This window comes from Phyllostomus hastatus, unplaced genomic scaffold (genome assembly GCF_019186645.2).
Source record: "Phyllostomus hastatus isolate PE091 unplaced genomic scaffold, TTU_PhHast_1.1 phas_contig_29, whole genome shotgun sequence".
Taxonomy (NCBI): Eukaryota; Metazoa; Chordata; class Mammalia; order Chiroptera; family Phyllostomidae; genus Phyllostomus; species Phyllostomus hastatus.
Genome location: NW_025333835.1, coordinates 3556653 through 3575272, shown reverse-complemented (window position 1 = coordinate 3575272; position 18620 = coordinate 3556653). Strand labels below are relative to the sequence as shown.

Here is an 18620-nt window from a genome sequence, read left to right as displayed (position 1 = left end):
TAACTGGGGGATGAGACAGACTGCACAATCCAGGGTTCCAGCATGGGGAAATAAAGCCTCAAAACCTCTGAATGAAAAAACCTGTGGGAGTTGAGGCAGAGGGAGAAACTCCCAGCTTCACAGGAGAGTTGGTTGGAGAGACTCACAGGGTCCTAAAACCTACAAAAACCACCCATCTGGGAATCAGCACCAGAAGGAACCAATTTGCTTGTGGGTAGCTGTGGAAGTGACTGAAAGCTGGCCAAGAGCTGAACAAGCTGCACTGTTCCCTCTCTGACCCCACCCCCACTTACAGTGCCACAACACAGTGACATGGGTTGTCAAATACCTAAGGCGTTGTCCCTTACTATGTTATAGCCATGTAGAGACAAAAAAAAATGGCCCAAATGAAAGAACAGACCAAAGCTCCAGAAAAAGTAAAACTAAGTGACAAAGAGATAGACAACCTATCAGATGCACAGTTCAAAAAACTGGTAATCAGGATGCTCATAGATATGGTTGAGTATGGTCACAAAATGAGGAAAAAGTGAAGGCTATGCAAAGTGAGAATGTACAGGAAACCAACAGTGAAGGGTAGGAAACCAAAACTCAAATCAATGGTTTGGACTAGAAGGAAGAAATAAGCATTCAACCAGTACAGAATGAAAAAACAAGAATTCAAAAAAATGAGGAGAGGCTTAGGAATCTCCAGGACATCTTTCAAAGTTCCAATATCCGAATCATAGGGGTGCCAGAAGGAGAAAAGGAACAGCAAGAAATCGAAAACTTATTTGAAAACATAATGAAGAACTTCCCCAATCTGGCAAATAAAATAGACTTTCAGGAAGTCTAAGAAGCTCAGAGAGTCCCAAAGAAGTTGGATCCAAAGAAGGACACACCAAGGCACATCATAATTGCATTACCCAAGATTAAAGATAAGAAAAGAATCTTAAAAGCAGCAAGAGAAAAGGAGACAGTTACCTACAAAGCAGTTTCTATAAGACTATCAGCTGATTTCTAAAAGAAACCTTACAGGCAAGAAGGGGCCGGAAAGTATTCAAAGTCATGAAAGGCAAAGACCTACATCTAAGATAATTCTATAAAGCAAAGCTATCATTTAGAATAGAAGGGCAGATAAAGTGCTTCTCAGATAAGGTCAAGTTAAAAGAATTCATCATCACCAAGCTCTTATTATATGAAATGTTAAAAGTACTTATCTAAGAAAAAGAAGATCATAAACACTGACATAGACCCTGGCTTGTGGGGTCCACCACATTGTGGATGGGGGAGAGACATTCACACGGACTACCGAGTCCTGAGGAGGAAAAGGGCAGGTGGCTTTGCTCTCAAGAGGAGCCAAAAGCCTCGGCCTCTGACATGACAGACCTTTATTTCTATATCCTGCACATTACATAATGGTCCTCCTTTACTATCACAGGTTGGCTTTAGGTGGTTACCTTTTACCAAAAAAAAAAAGGAGTCAATGCCACTAATCACATCACAGAAGAAGGATATTTGAAAATAAAAAGGGAAAAGTAGTTGAACCAGTTACACTCCATACTGAGGAGTTTTAGCATGGATTTTAGGAAGTTACAGTAAGCACTTGCTGTCTCAATTCAGGGTGAGGGAGTTTTAGCAAAAGCAAGTCTCAAAGCAACCTAGGTACATTGCAGGCCTGATTCCCTAGGAGAGAACCTATCTGTAGGGGTGGCTCCTGTGCATCTCTGAATGGGAGCTGGGCCCACGCCACACAGAATGGTCTCCTACAAAATACAAGCAGTAAAATGACAACAAAATCACGACTATCAACAACCAAACCTAAGAAAAAACAAAAACAAAAATGAACTAAGCAAACAACTAGAATAGGAAAAGAATCACAGAAGTGGAGATCACATGGAGGGTTATCAGCGAGGGAGGGGAAGTGGGGAATAGGGGAAAAAGTACAGGGAATAAGTAGCATAAATGGTAGGTAGAAAATAGGGGGAGGTTAAGAATAGTATAGGAAATGTAGAAGCCAAAGAACTTATACATATGACCTATGGACATGAATTAAGGGGGGTGCAGAATGCGGGTAGAAGGGGGTGTGAAGGGTGAATGGGAGTAAAAAAAAGAATTCACACTAGCATTACAACATTTCTTCCTTTTGAGTCTTAATGAAAAAGATCTTCTGCTCTTTAAGTCTTGTGATATTCCCACTCTTGTGCAATTCTAAAATTTATGGTTTGTCACAAGATAGTGTTTATTATAAAATAATAACTAAGAAAACAACCAGCAACTGGTGGTTATACAGTGTGGTGTATGAAGTGAAGGTATTTGAGAAGTGCAGTCAACTCCCAATATTCACCAGGCCTTGAACATTGATGCAATTAGGATAATGATTTTATTACTTGCACACTGAAATAGACACATGTTCATGTACTTACCCAGGATATCAACCTGACACAAATTCTACAACACATTTTTATTAACTAGCGAAAAACAGTGAGACATATAACCTAAAACTAAATGCACCATCATTTCTAGAATTCCCACAGGGTAATCTCTGAACACCAAACTCTCACTTTAACCATCCTCATTCGGACATTCCCCAAACTCTTGCTACCATTCCTAACTAACAGCTAGTTCAACTGTCCTTTTTTCCAGTACTGAAAATTGCATGAAAATGCAATGACACATTTCTTTTCCATCTGAGAATAAACATCAACACACATTAGGTATATGGGAATGAATATTCTAAGGACATTTTAATTTTAAAAGATATTATTACTAACACTAATACTTGTAATGAGTTAAGAAAGCTAAAGTTTTAAAATAAATAGAAAAATATCATTCCCTTGTCACTTTTCCCCAGAGACAGCCATTGGGAAAATAACTTACTATATAAATAGTCCCACATATGTAGTTATGTGAAAACCCACAACAACCTATGAAATAGATGTTATTAGCAACTCTTTAAAAAAGATTTTATTTATTTATTTTTAGAGAGAAGGGAAGAGAAGGAGAAAGAGAGGAAGAGAAACATCAATGTGTGGTTGCCTCTCATGCACCCTCCACTGGGGACCTGGCCCACCACCCAGGCATGTGCCCTGACTAGGAATCAAACTGGTGACCCCTTTGTTTACAGGCCCACACTCAATCCACTAAGCTACACTAGCCAGGGCTATTAGCAACTTTTTACAAAAGAAGAAAACTAATATTCAGACTTAGGTCATTTCCCCAAGGCCACAAAGCTAATGAACGGCAGAGCCCAGGGTTCTGTTTGGGCCTGGTCCTCTATTGTTCTAGATTTGCGGAACTGAGGTTCTCTCCAACAAAGAGCCAGAGTAGGAAGTCCCTTTTGGTTTGATTGGTGACAGAGAGGGAGAAAGAGAGAGTCTGGGTTAGAAGAATTAGCTTCTTTTTCTGGGAATGCATTCACTTAAGAGATCTGTATTTAATGCTTATTGAATGCAGATCGCTGTGCTTGAGATCAGCTATCTAATGGTGAGACACAGACTTCACCTTTAAGGAGTTTACAAATTAAAAAGCATTAGCAGGTTTGAGCATGCTATAGTCCCCCACACTATACATTCTTAGGAGCCTGCTTAATATAAGAAAACAACAACTATATTCTGAATATATCTACTTATTAATGTATTGCTAGGCTTGCAGGAAGGAAGGACACTCACTAAGATTACTCCCTTGCAATAACAAGCGAGGTGAGCAGTAAGAAAACATGAAGCCAGAGTTGCTTGGAGGGAAAATGCCTGCATCAGCATTGCGCTGGGAGACAGTCTGTGGTGGCCAGGCAGAGCACAGTCTGAGGATCCCACAGTGACCAGGATCTAGAAGCTTTGTTGTATCTCTGCATGATCCTCATCCTAGGGCCTAGCCAGCCATCTTAGTTATAAAGTAGGTAAGGAAAAGAATCTGAATAAATCAGCAGAAATCACTGCTGGAAAACATTTCAAGATCTATGCTTTATTAAGAAGCCCATTTTTTTCTAAAGCCCATTTTTTTCCTTTTTTTTTCAGAATACTAATTGCACATTAGAGAAAAAAAGAGGGTGAACAAAGGCATGAGATGTCCACCTAAGGTTGATTTGTATGTAGCCTGAGTTTCAATGGGTTAGATTTTATCAGAAAGTCTCACAGCACCTTAGCCCAAACTGGGCTTAATTTTGTCCAAATACATGTATTGAGGGTAAATCTGTATTTTGAGCTGAGAGGCTAGTATAAGCATTATCACCTTCAAGAACTGCCTGGAACTGTTCTCCCTGTGTAGATAGCTCCTTCACCAACACCCACCGCTTTTCTGCACCCTAACAAAACAATAGTAGGAGGAGATAGAAGGGCAAGATGGAAAGGCTGGTCAGGGCCATATGAATGGGATTCCTGGGAGGTAAAGTCGGGTTATTAGCTCCTCTTTCCACCCCCTTTGTGCCAGAAACCCTTCCCACCCTACTCTCACTTTTCCCCAACATGGTGCCTCTAACAAAAGCTATCAACAGTAGCAGCTAGCTACAAGGCAGGCCCGGAATTCTGTTCCCTTTTCTGCAGCCAACATGAACCAGAACTACAGAAAGTAGAAAGTGAAGGTACTGTGGAGCTTGGTAGAGCCACAAGCTATGTAAACCAGAAATCTCAACTTCTAATGTCTATTCCAAGGGAGCACCAACATATTGGAGACATGGGAAACAAAGGTTCTATGTTACTGCATGATGTATAACTGAATCAAAGTCTCACTGTGAGCTTATCAGATTCATTATCAATTTTGACACCTACTTTTTTATTCCCAGTGAAGACACACTCTAACCCTGAGAGCTGATGTGAGGACATTCTTTTTCTGCCTCTCCTATTAAAATGTGCACAGCTGTGTGGCCGCACAATTTGCATACCATAGGAGAGCTCCTGTCACAAGCTCCCTGTGGGCCAGTTTCCTGAGCTTTTTCACTTCGTGCCTTCAATCCTCATCTCACAAGTTATTTGAGGGGCTAAACGCATAATGCCTTTTGGAAGAACTGAAGGAAATGAAACATAGCTGGCAACACTGTGAGACATTTTGATAGTTAAAGTCCAGATCCCTTTAGATAGATTCTCATAAAGGAGTTCTTTTGATTACAAAAGAGCAGCAAAACTCCACTAAGGACAATTTTGTGAGCACAACTTCACACCAACTATCCCCCTCCGCCAAAGTACATATTCTGATCTGTTTTTTTTTAATCTCTATCGGTATTTTGGTTTAATTCACTGTTGGTACAAATGACACCAGAATAATAAATTAGGTGGTGTGAGCCTGTGTGTGGCAGGGGTTTCTCTGTAGCATGGCTGTTCTGGTCTGTAAACTGCTGTGGTCCAGTAGATTAAACAGACAGAACAGCCAGTCATCTTGCTGTCTTAATCCAGCAAAGTTCAGAACAATGGCAGGGGCTTTTGGAAATGCTGTTTGCTGTTAGATCACACACTTGGGAACCAAGGATATGAGCAGATCCTTTTAGGAAGGACAGCAAATTAAAGAGAACATGTGAATTAGTAGTGAAAATGTGATGCAGAATAAAATAGAGGTTAGAGTTGTATCATTCCAATCAGAGTTGTATTAAGCTCAAATTGTTTCTGAATTTGCAAGTGCTTTGCTAAATTAAATTGCAAAAATTAGTCCATATGAGGAGAAAAAGTGATTTCTGAAATACATTAAGTACAATGGTTATAAATTTATATATGAGATCCAGAAAAGTACATTTTCTCCATGATATATGATCACAGTTATATATATAAGCAGTAGGGGCTCAACGTGGAAGCTAACCAAAGCATTCAGCTCCAAAGCATGGCTCGTCTTTTCCACTGCAGCAAACAACATACACGGTATTAATAAGTGGTTCATGACTCATGCCTTACTAATGTGAGCGGAGAGGTGTTAGAATTAGAACAAAACAACAGCTAAGTGAGCTACTCTTCAGTTTCTTCCCTTTACCTAAAACAAAACAACTGACCAGCTATTAGTTAATAACACATTTAAAGTTTGCTCAGACGAAGAAATTAATAGCAGTAACAAGATGCTGAGGTTAAGAGAAGATTGTCCATTTACCTACATATACTTAAACTAAATAGGAAACTACAGCACATTTGGTCAGAAAGTCTATTTTTCTTTTCTTTTCCTTCCTTCCTCGCTTCCTCCCTTCCTTCCTTCTTTTCTTCCTTCCTTTGTTGTTCAGAGAACACTTTTTTAGATATGGGTATTTTCAAATTCTGATCAGAACTGGCAGCTGTAAAAGAGCTGGGGAAATAATAAGACTCCAGGACTTATGTGATACATTAACAAACCCCAAGAAATGGGGTTTCTCATTGTTCCTCATTAAAAAGTGAAGGAACAACGTCCACAATTAGATTTGAAATAAGGTTTTCATTGTGGGCATTCTTACAGTAAGTGGAGTATATGTGGATTTTACTTTATATTTAGTAAATGACATATATGTTAAAAAACCCGCCATGATTAAATAGAAAATAAAAACAAATTGTTGATCACAGATTTTTCTTCTAGATTTACAGAAGTGTGGCAGTTTTTAAAATTGTACTTCATTCTACTTAAGTGCCATCTATGAGGTATATGTCAGTCATGATCTAAAGCTGTCCTTTTGTATTACATGGATAAATTTTTACTTGTCTGATATGTTTAAAACTGTGAAAAAAAATTCAAATTTAGAGCTTTTGGGGAGAAAGATATTGAGCTCCCCCATTTGCAAACTGAACTAGCACAAATGAATATAAAAACACTTGACAGTATAGAAGATAAGAAAATGGAGTGGGGTGATGACTACTTAATTTTCATTTTTAGGCTAAAGTTGATCTCTTGTCTTCAGATGGTGTAAGTTTCTAGCATTACAGAAACATGCACAGCTTCCAATTGCTTTTGGGTAGCCTCCAAGCTCCTTCAGCATTTGCCTTCTAGTCACCTTGGCAACCTCAGTTGCTGCAACTCCCTTTCCCCTGGAGCTCCCGGGACACAGAGCTTATTACTCTTCCTTGAGCCTGAAAAGCATTATCCTCTCTCAGTGACTTTGCACTTGTGGTTCCCCCAGATACATGTAGAACAACCCTGCTTGCTCCTCTTAGTCCGTTCTCTGCTGAAATATCACCCTCTGTAGGAAGGCCTTTCCTGACCTACCTAAAATAGCATCTTCACTTACCTTCTGTCTTTCTACCAGTTCTATTTCTCTATAGGATTTCTCAGTCTCAAAGGTTCTATTACACAATTATTTCTTCAGTAAGTTGGGCTTCTATAAGGACAGGCTGACTTTTAAAACTTTAAAGTATTTTTTCTCCTAAGTCTCCATCAGCCAAAACAGTGTCTGGTACACAGTAGACATGCATCCTCCTTTCCCTCCCCACATACAAATTCACTGAATAAATATTGTGAGTTTGTATGTTGTATGTGTGTACAAAGTTATACACATACCATAAAATACTATATTAATTGTGTTTTTTATTTTCTGTATTTTATGATGCTTTGACATCTGAGGCCTTGCTGACACTAGAGAGCTAGCCTGTTTCTAGAGGTAGCAAACAACACTCCTGGAAACACCCACTTCAAATGCAAACCAACATTCCAGAGCTCATACCCTCAATCATCCCTCTTTGTGGGGCTCACATACCAAACCACTATCCTTCAGGGCCAGGAACTAGACAAACAGAGCCAGCCCCTGTACCTCAGAGCCCTGAAATTTTTCAGACTTGCCAATCCTAAGGCTGTATGTCATGCTTCACCAGTTCTTCCCCTGGGAAACCACCATGAAACCTCTTGACATCACTTTTTCTTCCCCCTGCACCCAACAGGCCTCAGTGCCTCCAGTGTGGCCTCCTGTGCTGTGGGCATGTTGTTTCCTCTTAGGAATTCTAACAGACTACCTTTGCTGGGGCCATCTTCTCCTGATCTCTTGGCCTCACCATACTGAATAATAATAAAGTTTATATTTTTAAGTGCACATACACAAATTTGTTGAATAACTCAAGCAAATTAAATTCACTGTATCTTCAAGAAAAATGGTATATAATCACCAGGAGTTATGGTTTCCCTGGACCCACAAGAAAGAAAATGACTGACACTGTAAGAATTCATGTGAAATTTAGTTCTCATCTTGGCTCTGAGATTAATTTACAGGTTGTTTTTGTGGTTATTGATGACTTCCAATTTGAACCTCAAGCTTTTGGGGGGTCTAGAGACCATTAACTCAAGGGAGCAAGTAACCCTGCCTTCTTTTTGCTAAATGCAAATGATTAGCAGTGGACAGCAAATTCCAATAAATGATCACTAAAACACATACAAGTTTATTTGCTTTAAATATAAGGAAATAATAAGACCTACCATAATTTTCTAAATTGTACAGGAAGCTCTAAAAATATTGAGAACACATTTGTACCACTTGAAGCACCCAGGGAGTTTTTTCAACACATTAGAGCACAGTTGTCTTTTCATTCCAAGAAAATCTAGTTCATTTTGTTCCGTGGCCCAAGGTCAGATACATCGATGATCTCTGCTGGAACACACCTCAGGCAGCATTAAGCCTGAGCCTGACAGGCAGGGCAGCTGTGGAAACTGATCCTGAGAAGCTGACCTTTGATTCACCCTCATGGTAGGCTGAGAGGAATGTGCTGGGTGGTTACCCATTATTTGCACCTGGTAAGGTGGAACACCAGAGGCTGCAGTTTTTTACACAGTAAGGAAGGGCCAGAAAGATAGAAGGACATCCACAGGAATGGCAAAGAGAGCTCTTGAGAGTTTCACCCCACAGTTGCTGTTTTGGCAGGAGAGCCTTCACTAGGATTTGATAGGCAGGAAAGCTTAACTCCCTAAAGGAGAACGTGCCATGAAGCCTCCCATTCTATGCAGCTGTCTTCAAACAGGCAAACTCGTGCCTCCTGTACTAAATTACACAGCTCTTTCCAACAGAGTCACTTTGCTGACAAACACCTACTCCCAAATAGAAATACCTGACCCTGATTAAGGTATTAATAATATTAAGAGAATAATTTTCTGAAAACTTCTGAAAGGTCATAAGGCTTCACTCATATGCTTTGAAAGCATGCTTTTCAAGTAAGTGCAAGGATTCAAAATTTATGTTAAAGGAGAGAGGATCATTCTCTCTAGTCCATCAGCTTCTTTTCTCACTGTTGGCACACACTGCCTCCTATATGCGTCACTCGTGGCTGTTCCCCCTGAGCATCATTCCTCCTTTTACTCTATGCATCCTTCTGTTTAGGCTCACATCAAGGCCCAACTTGTCTGTGAAATCTTACAAGACCAACTCTTCATGCCTGTTTGCTCCTTACAGAATTCCTCATGGGTGGTATGTACGGGAATTTAATGTGAGACATTAATTAATTATTTTAATTTTTAATAGTTGTGTTTACATTGAGCCATGAAATTAATGTGTAAGTATATTAAAAATAGTCAGATATGGGCAGTTTCATAAAGTTCAAATTCATATATATCAGGAAGAAGAACCCTAAGATTTTGCTATTATTGCTTAGAAAGAGGCTAGAATACTTTCTTATGTATAAATAAATGAGTAAATAAATGTTCTGATGGCACAGGTATAGCAAATTAAGCTGGTGCCCACAAATAAACTGCAGAACAACTGTATTTTCACAATAAATATTCCATATGTCCCTTTGTTTGTCTGTTTGTGTTTTCTCTCCAACTAATTTCCCAGACATTGAAAGGCAGGGAGCAATTTGAATGATCAAGTTCTCAGCATACACAGCACACAGACCTATGATAGGGCTTTGTGTGATCACTTATGATGATGACATCTCTTCAGAAAATACAATTTGTTTTCCTTTCTGCTATTTATTCTAATGCTGAAAACTGATGGACCACGCTGTTCCTGCCAGGAAGCTTGAGACATGTAGCAATTTACAACCCAGGACTCTTAGTAGTATTGCATGTTACAAACTGCCAAAAAGTATTAAAATACTGTGTGGTCTGTTGAACAGAACATGGGTTGACCATCTGGACTCACTATATTTAGCAGCATAATATGCATAGTCTCCTCCATGTCCCAGTTCTAACAGACAATGTCACAAACAGGTGGGAGAAAACAGACTGTGGGGAGCCAGGTCCTCCTAAAATATCCTCTTGGCGCTGTCCTCTCTGCACAGCCACTGTCCACTGCAACCAGCACTGGATCCAGTTAAATACTGCTCTTTAAAAAATGAGCCTTGGTCTTTTGAAATTAACTAATGTGACTCATACATCTTTTTGAAAAATGTATAAAGTATTAAATGTAGTTGTTATTCTGAAGGCTCTTGTAACTGATAATTTTTTAAGAAAAACACAGTGGTTAAGAAAAAATTATGCCTAGTAACCAGTCTTTATTGTCATCTATACAGTATGTCTCCACAGTAGGGGGTCAGTCACTAGATGTTGCAATCAATTATATTTTTAAAATAATGTAAAAATGTATGGTAATGAGAGGGGAAAGGTGTTATTTTCATCTCAGTGTCAGGGAAGCAAAGACTAATATGGGCTGAATCTTGAAGGACAAAGAAGACCTCACTAGGAAGAGGGAGGGAAAGTGGGCATGGTAAACCCGAGGTTTGCACGCAGCACGTGGAGGCTACTGGAAGGTCAGAGCTGGCTCTCTCTTGACTCCTTTACCTTTCAGTGAGGTGATTCAGGTTGTACTGCTCTCCACATCTGTATAATGACAATGGTAGGTTTATTCTCTAAAATGTTGCTTTGAGGAAAATATCAAGGGATTTAAATTCATGCGTCCTAGGTAAAATGTTTTTCTACACAAAAAATCTAGTTTATCAACTAGAAACTAAAGTGAGCTTTTTTATAAAAGATAGACTGAAAAGATTAGAGAAATCTTGACAATGTAAATATGTACTTATTCACTAAATCATAAAATACTAAAACTAAGATTTTATTGCTCAAAGCATAAGATCATTTTAGTAGCAAGAAAATAAAGCACATTTTTACAGCATAGAAAGTAATCTCAGAATTCATTAGCCAAGAGACCAAAAATACACAAGGTATCATGATTTTAAGACAGCTTTAAATAAAGTCAGGGAGAACCGATTTACAATGGTTTGATTAGGCCAGGCTAGGAATGACAGGAGTCTTGTTTGCAACCTTGGAGAGCTGGGAAGAACTACCTAACTGCCTTAGTATTGACCAACTGCAAGAAAAAGTCAATGACAACATGAAGATAACAGAGCCCAGAAAAACATTATTATACCAGCCTGGCATTGATAATGGTGAGGACAGGGAACATTAATTCTAATCAGATCCATGCCATTGACTTATGAAAGAAATTTTAAAAAGTTAGCAAAGTTTTGTTGTCATAATCCTAGTGAATGAAGAGGGGGTGTCACTATAGAAATCACTATGTCTTTACAAAAACTTCTCTTACAAATTCTACTCCCAAAGGAAGAGAAATAACTGGAAACTCTGACAGAAAATAAAGACAGTCAAAAGGGGCAGGGAAAAGTTTTAGAATACTGGAGAGGCCTAAATCCAGAAGGACGATACTTGAATATTTTAGAAAAATATCAAAGGTAGTACATGGAATATATTTTAAAATATCCAAAGGTGAGGAACAAGGAAAAATAGACAAACTTTTTGGGAAGGCCACTAACAATAAATAACAAGATGACAGAATTGTTCAACTCTCATTTTGTGTCTCCTTCTGCAAGCAATCTATAAATTAGGAAGGGTCTAATAAACAATGCAGGCATGAAATTTTAGCCTAAGATCATGGTAGAAATAGGGAGAGGGAAGACATTAGAGCTAGCAGCGGATATCCTCAGAACAAAAAGCAAGTGTAAGATTCAATCCTGGAACGAAGGTGATATGGTACTAGATTAAATGTTAATCACTTTCCTCTCTTGCAAATCTGAGTTTGTAGCATATCTACTAGGATTAGGTTATTTGACCTTGAGAACTTCATTCAATTTTGGAAACTGCCCATAATTACTGAAATTCCAGAGTTGGTGTCCGCTTTGGAATGGCAAATTACTAGCATTGTGACTTAGGTAAAACGATAAAGGATGAAAGTAAAGAAGGGGAAGGGCCTAGTTAAAGAACACATATGAATGACCCATGGACATAAACAGCAAAGTAGGATTGACTGTGGGAGTAGCGCAAGAGGGTAGGCAGTGCAGCGGAGAGCAATGGAGGAAAATTGGGACAACTGTAATAGAATAATTTTTTAAAAAGAAAATATAAAAGAAGAAAAGATAGAAGTTGAAAGTAATCACATTAAAAGGAAAGCAAATATAGATGATAGTCTAGGTTAGTTAACTAAGACGTTAAAGAAGAATTAGGGCCAATGAGTAGGGGATACAGCAAATTGGTTTCAGGTTTATTCATTCTTTTTCCCATTAATTCAGTGAACATTTAGTTAACCTCTGCCGTGCACAGCACCATTTTAAGTTCTAGGCAAACAAAAACTCACTCCAAAAAAGGGAGGGCTGGACAGATGAGTTAGTATATAGGTAGGTATGTATATATAAATGGGTACATTAATTAAAACACAGGTTAACAGAAAGACACAGGTTAACATTGTTAATACAATGGAAGAACCAGTCAATTCTGCCAGTGTAAATGATTTCAGATTTTCCTGAAGGATGGATGGTGAAAATGGGAGGGTTGATTATTAGTATTAAAAGAAATTTTTAAAAAGTGTTTTAGCCCTGGCTGGTATGGCTTAGTGGATTGAGTGCCAGACTGTGAAGCAAAGGGTCACCAGTTTGATTCCCAGTCTGGGCACAGGCCTGGGCTGCGGGCCAGGTCTCCAGGATGGGGCACGCAAGAGGCAACCACACATTGATGTTTCTCTCCCTTTCTTTCTCCTTCCCTTACCCTTTCTCTAAAAATAAATAAATAAAATCTTTTAAAAAAGTGTTTAGGCACTAACAACACCTGAGCTAGTAAACTCAGGTGAAAAGTGTATGGCATGGTGTAGAAAAGTGAGTAATTTTGTTTAACTGGAGCTTTAGGGGAAAATGGTGCATAGTGGGGAATGATACTGATATTAGTCAGACCATGCTAAAAAGTTTGATTTCCATAGACAATGGAAACCCAATAGATTATTTTAAATTGGGAGTAACAGGATGAAATTTGTAATTCAGAATGATAATCTTGTTGAAGTGGAGTGTACACTCACAGGGGAGAAGCTCAAGGTGGCATAACCTATTTCAAGGTAATTACTAGAGACTGTGGAAGATGAGGCAGTGGCAGTGGAGACTGGAGACAGGAAATAGATTTGAGAGATATTTCTAGAGATAGACAGGATTTGAGCAACTGGAATACAGTGATCATGGTCCAAGAAGGCAATCCTCAAAAACCATCCACAGATTTCTTGCTTGGGGACCTGGCGGATAAAAATAGGGATTTTCAAGGCACAAAAACAGTTATTTGTTTAGTTCATTTAAAAAGGAGAAAATGTAGAGATCTGTGCAGACCCCTGGGAGAGACTACATGACTCCAGTGGACCCAGACATCTCCATCACCCTGCCATGGACACCTCAGGGCACAAGCAGCGGCAGCAGCCCTGTAGCCCCAGATCAGGAACCAGCCCTGGGTTGAAAAATACTAGCCACAGACACAGAATGATCTTTCTCATTAGGACATTGTGAGTACCATGAAAAAATTTATCAGTGAAGACCAACTGCAACACCTGCTTCTCTACGGTCCTCTAGGCACAGGAAAGACATCCACCATTCTAGCCTGGGGGAAACAGTTGCACAAAGTCAAAGACTTTGGCCCCACGGTCTTGAAGCTGAATGCTTCAGATAACTAAGGACTAGGTATAATCCAGGGATTAAATCTGAGCTTTGCTAATACAAGGACAATATTTAAGAAAGGCTTTAAACTAATGATACTGAATGAAGCTGATGCCATGACTAAAGATGCCCAGGATGCCTTGAGGAGAGTGACTGAGAAATTTACTGAAAATACCAGATTTTGCCTCATCTGTAATTATCTGTCAAAGATCATCCCAACCTTGCAGTCCTTCTGTATAAGGTTCTGATTCGGTCCCCTAACTCCTGAACTCATGGTTCCAGGCCTGGAACATGTTGCAAAGAGAAAGTTGATATGAGTGAAGACGGGATGAAAGCACTTGTGACTCTTTCCGTGGCGATGTGCAATGAGCTCTGACCATTTTGCAGAGTACCAATATGGTCTTTGGAAAAGTGACAGAGGAGACCATCTATACCTGTGCAGGTCATCCGCTCAGGTCAGACATTGCCAACATTCTGGACTGGATGTTGAATCAAGACTTCACCACAGCCTACAGAAATATTACAGAGTTGAAAATTCTGAAAGGGTTGGCATTACATGATATCCTGACAGAGATATACTTGTTAATGCATAGCATTGACTTTCTATCTTCAATTTGAATACATTTATTGACTGAAATGGCAGAAATTGAGTACAGACTTTCTACTGGCACCAATGAGAAAATTCAGGTGAGTTCCCTCATTGCAGCCTTTCAAGTGACCAGAGACCTGAGTGTCACAGAGGCTGACTCAGGGCCATTTGCTGCAATTCTGAGGCCCAACAGTGACTAGAGAACAGGGGACTTGGTTATGGGGTGAACTGCCACCTGGGGCGAGGGGATGAAGCCACAATCACCCCAAGTCTTGGAAAATTATTATTCCAGGCATGGGTGGGGAGACCCATAAAAAGTATATTGTTTTTGGCTGTCTGCAGTGGAGACATGCACAACAGTTTTAACATACAGTTGTCTTATTGCACTGCACACTTATGTTCTATAGGAAGTAAAAACCAAACACCTTTATTTCAATCTTCAGGCTTTTACCTTTCAGTTGCTTGGATGGCAAAAAGTTAGTCTACCCCATTTCATTTCAGACACTGAAGTTTTCAAATTTATATGGCTCACATCTTCCAACTCAACATAAACAGAACATCTCTAAAATCATGTGTAATCTGAGACATTGTCCATGTATCTACTTTTAGAATAGATGTTAACAGATTTCTGGCCAAAACTATTATACTCATAAAATGGACTCAATTCTCTTACTTTAGAAACTGGTTTTTATTTATCCTCTTGAAGTAGAGGAGTTACTACCAGGTCCCTAATTGTGGGTGGACAGTAAACTTTCAATTTATGCCATTAGGGGCCGGAGCTTGTACAACACTCATGTGTATTTAATGCAGGGAGTGTACATGAGATTAAGCCTGACTCTAAACCTGAGCCTGCCAGAGGGATTAGGGCCTGTGTGCCTGTGTAGCATTTTACAGCAGTCATGCCACATTTATATCATTCTTCATAATAGAAATAAAGCAGCTTTCTTGTTTAACAAAGAAGGAGAAAATGTAAGCTTTCTACAGAGCAGTCAAATGCTTTCCTTACTGAACTTACATAACATATAGAAGCATGTTTGTCCCCCAGGCAGATATCTGCTTCTCTCAGTTGCCACAGGGCTGTCTTCTGTGCCTGGTACATGCCTCTCAACATCGGAAGGCCATTTTAGTCAGTTAAGAAGGTTTTTGTTTTTGTTTTTAAAACAAAATGCATGCTGCTCTCCACCCCCAGCAGATTTTAACTCAGTGGATCTGATGTGTGAAGCAGGCATTATTAAATAGCTCCTAAGGAGATTCTAATGTGCATCAATATTTCATAGCCACTGTAGTATACAGTGAATAAATATTTGATAAATAAGTTAGAAGAAGGAATGGAAGGAGAGAACTTCAGGAAGGTTTCCTGAAACTTTTGAAGAAGTAGCTGGTTGACCCTCTGTATTCAACAGTATAATATTTATGTTATTTCTTTTTCTATTTTGTTTTTTAAAATTTTGGTTTTCAATTCAGATTACATTCCATATTTTGTATTATTTTGTATTAGTTTCAGGTGTACAGCATAGTGGTTAGACAATTATATAATTTACAAAGTGACCTCCCTGATATTTCCAGTATCCACCTGGCACTATACGCAGTTATTACAATATTACTGAATATATTTCCTATGTTGTACTTCACATCCCCATGATAATTTTGTAACTACCAAATTGCACATCTTAATCCCTTCACCTTTTTCACTCAACCCTCATCCCCTCTGGCAACCATCTATCTGTCAAAGATCATCCCCCACCTTGTACTCCTGCTATATAAGGTTCTGATTCAGTCCCCTAGCTCCTGAACTCATGGTTCCAGGCCTGGAACATGTTGTAAAGAGAAAGTTGTGCTTTCTCTGACTGACTTATTTTACTTAGCATAATACCATCTAGGTCCATCCACACTATTGTAAATGGTAAGGTTTCATTCTTTTTTTAAAAAAATTAAATGTATTGGGTAACATCGGTTAACAAGATTATGTGTGTTTTAGGCGTACAGTTCTATGATACCTGATCTGTATATCACATTGTGCGACACCCACCAAAGTCAAATAGTCCTCCTTCACCATATATTTGGCCCCTTTTACCCTTTACTACTCCCCAAACCCTTTTCTCTGGCAACCACTATACTGCTGCCTGTGGCTATGAGTTTTTGTTTATTTGAAGATGTGGTTCATATATACAAAGGAATACTACACAGCCCTAAGAAAGGATAAAATACTGCCATTTGCAACAACATGGATGGACCTTAAGAACATCATGCTAAGTGAAACAAGCCAGTCAGAAAATGACAAGAATCATGATTTCACTCATAAGTGAGATTCCATTACTTTTCATGGCCAAGTAATATTCCATTATATATGTACCACAAATATTTATACACTTGTTTGTTGATGGGTAGTTGGGTTGCTTCCATATCTTAGCTTATTTTAAATAACTGCAATGAACAGGGGATGTATATATTCTTTTGAATTCGTGTATCTGAAGAAACTCAATAGCATAGTATTGACTGAGAAGTGTGCAAGAGGACCTTTCAGATCTTTCAATCTTAAGGATTCATGAATATGATGTTATGGTATCCCTGGTTTTGACTCTTACAGGCAGAGCACTGGCTGAGCAATCATTGGTCTGACTTGAGGATTCTTACATCTCTTACATTATTAATGGCCATCCTCTTTTATGGTAACCTATTCTTTAACCTCATAATGTTTTGTGTATTTGTAAATACATATTTTCTCCAATGTCTGTCTCTTCTACTAGACTGAGGTTCCATGCATTGTTTCTTTTGCTCATCATTATTTATCTAGCACCTAACTAGCAAAACATAGGTATTTAGTGAATAAATGATCAATGAGCCAAATTTTGTTGTGAAAGTTTTTAGACCTCATTGCATCACATTCAAAATGCCTACAGATCTGTCTATGAGTAAATTACATACCCAGAATATGGTTTCAGAAAAAAAAATTTAAAAACATACAGCAAGAGACAAGATATTTTTAGACTTTTTGATGATATATAAGATCGTTCCTTATATGAAACATATCAAACTAAAAATAAAGGATAGATATCTATTAGGGTAAAATAGGCACAGATGCTTAACCTGAGAAATAAAATTTCAGATGTTTAACCTGAGAAATAAAATTCCAGATGTTTAACATGAGAAATAAGATTTAAAGCTTTATCTTATCCCTTATCTAAATATAGGAAGTCTTAGCCTCAAGTCTTTGTTTCAGGATGAACCTGAAACTTTCATATTATTTATAGGTTAACTATCAGGTATAACAATTAGGTAAAAACAAATAAATGAACAAATGGGAAACCCAAAGTTCATTATTAGCACAACAATTAAAGAACAATTAGAAAACCTGTGGCTAACTTGAAGCACCAGAAGTGTTGAAACTCTCTACAGTAATTGTGATTAATGTGCTAAATATTTGCTGATAGTACTTATTACAGTATTTAACTAACAACACATTTTGACATTTTATTGCCCTGCAACTAAATGTTAAATTTTTTATACAGAGATTATAAAATCAGAATTCTTCTACTCTTACAATTTGCCAAGCACTTTCTAAATGATATCACTTTCATATATATATTGTCTCATCTAATTTTCAACAAATTTATAGAACAGAAACTAAAAATCAAAGTAAATTTAGATGTATGCCTAAAACTGGAATGCTGTAAAAGGTTTATTATAATTTTAAAATCCCTGAAGTATCATTTTAATCCAGGTGAAAGTGGAAATTATATTTACAAAAACATATTTCTATGAAAATATTAAATCTTCAGAATTCTAGCATACTATACTCTAATTAATGCTTTAATTTGGACAACTACAGAGAAAATATTGTTTCAACTATGTTATAAAAAAGATGTTAAAATCAGTAATAACATATATTAACAGCATGTGCCCTTTCATACAATGCACTGAGAAGGATATATCACCTCTGTGGTATTCCTGCCAAAATTCTCTAACCTCATGAGAGAACATTAGACAAAGGAAACGCAAAAATATCCTATGAATAACTAACCAGTACTCTTGAAAACTGTCATGGCCATGAAAGGCAAAGAAAGACTGAAGAACTGTCCTATTCATTTCTGATACTTCTGATGTATTCATGTCAGCATTTTGCAGATCAGTAGTCAGTACATAGTACTGGATGAATACATGCATGTTTAAGAGATTGGAATAATTCCATACTGCATCCAAAATATTAGTTATATTCTATGGTGTAAGCTTCTTTTGTATTATTTGCAATTACCCCCTTATGAATCAAAGAAAAAAAATCCCCTGTG

At 38.2% G+C, this 18620-nt stretch overlaps 1 protein-coding gene and 1 pseudogene across 4 annotated transcripts in view; one reads left to right on the top strand and one right to left on the bottom strand.

Annotated features, from left to right (window-relative positions):
• Window positions 1-18620, bottom strand: part of ENOX1 (ecto-NOX disulfide-thiol exchanger 1) — a 628394-nt gene that overhangs the window by 248313 nt on the left and 361461 nt on the right. The window lies entirely within an intron of this gene.
• Window positions 13479-14534, top strand: LOC123818653 (annotated as a pseudogene).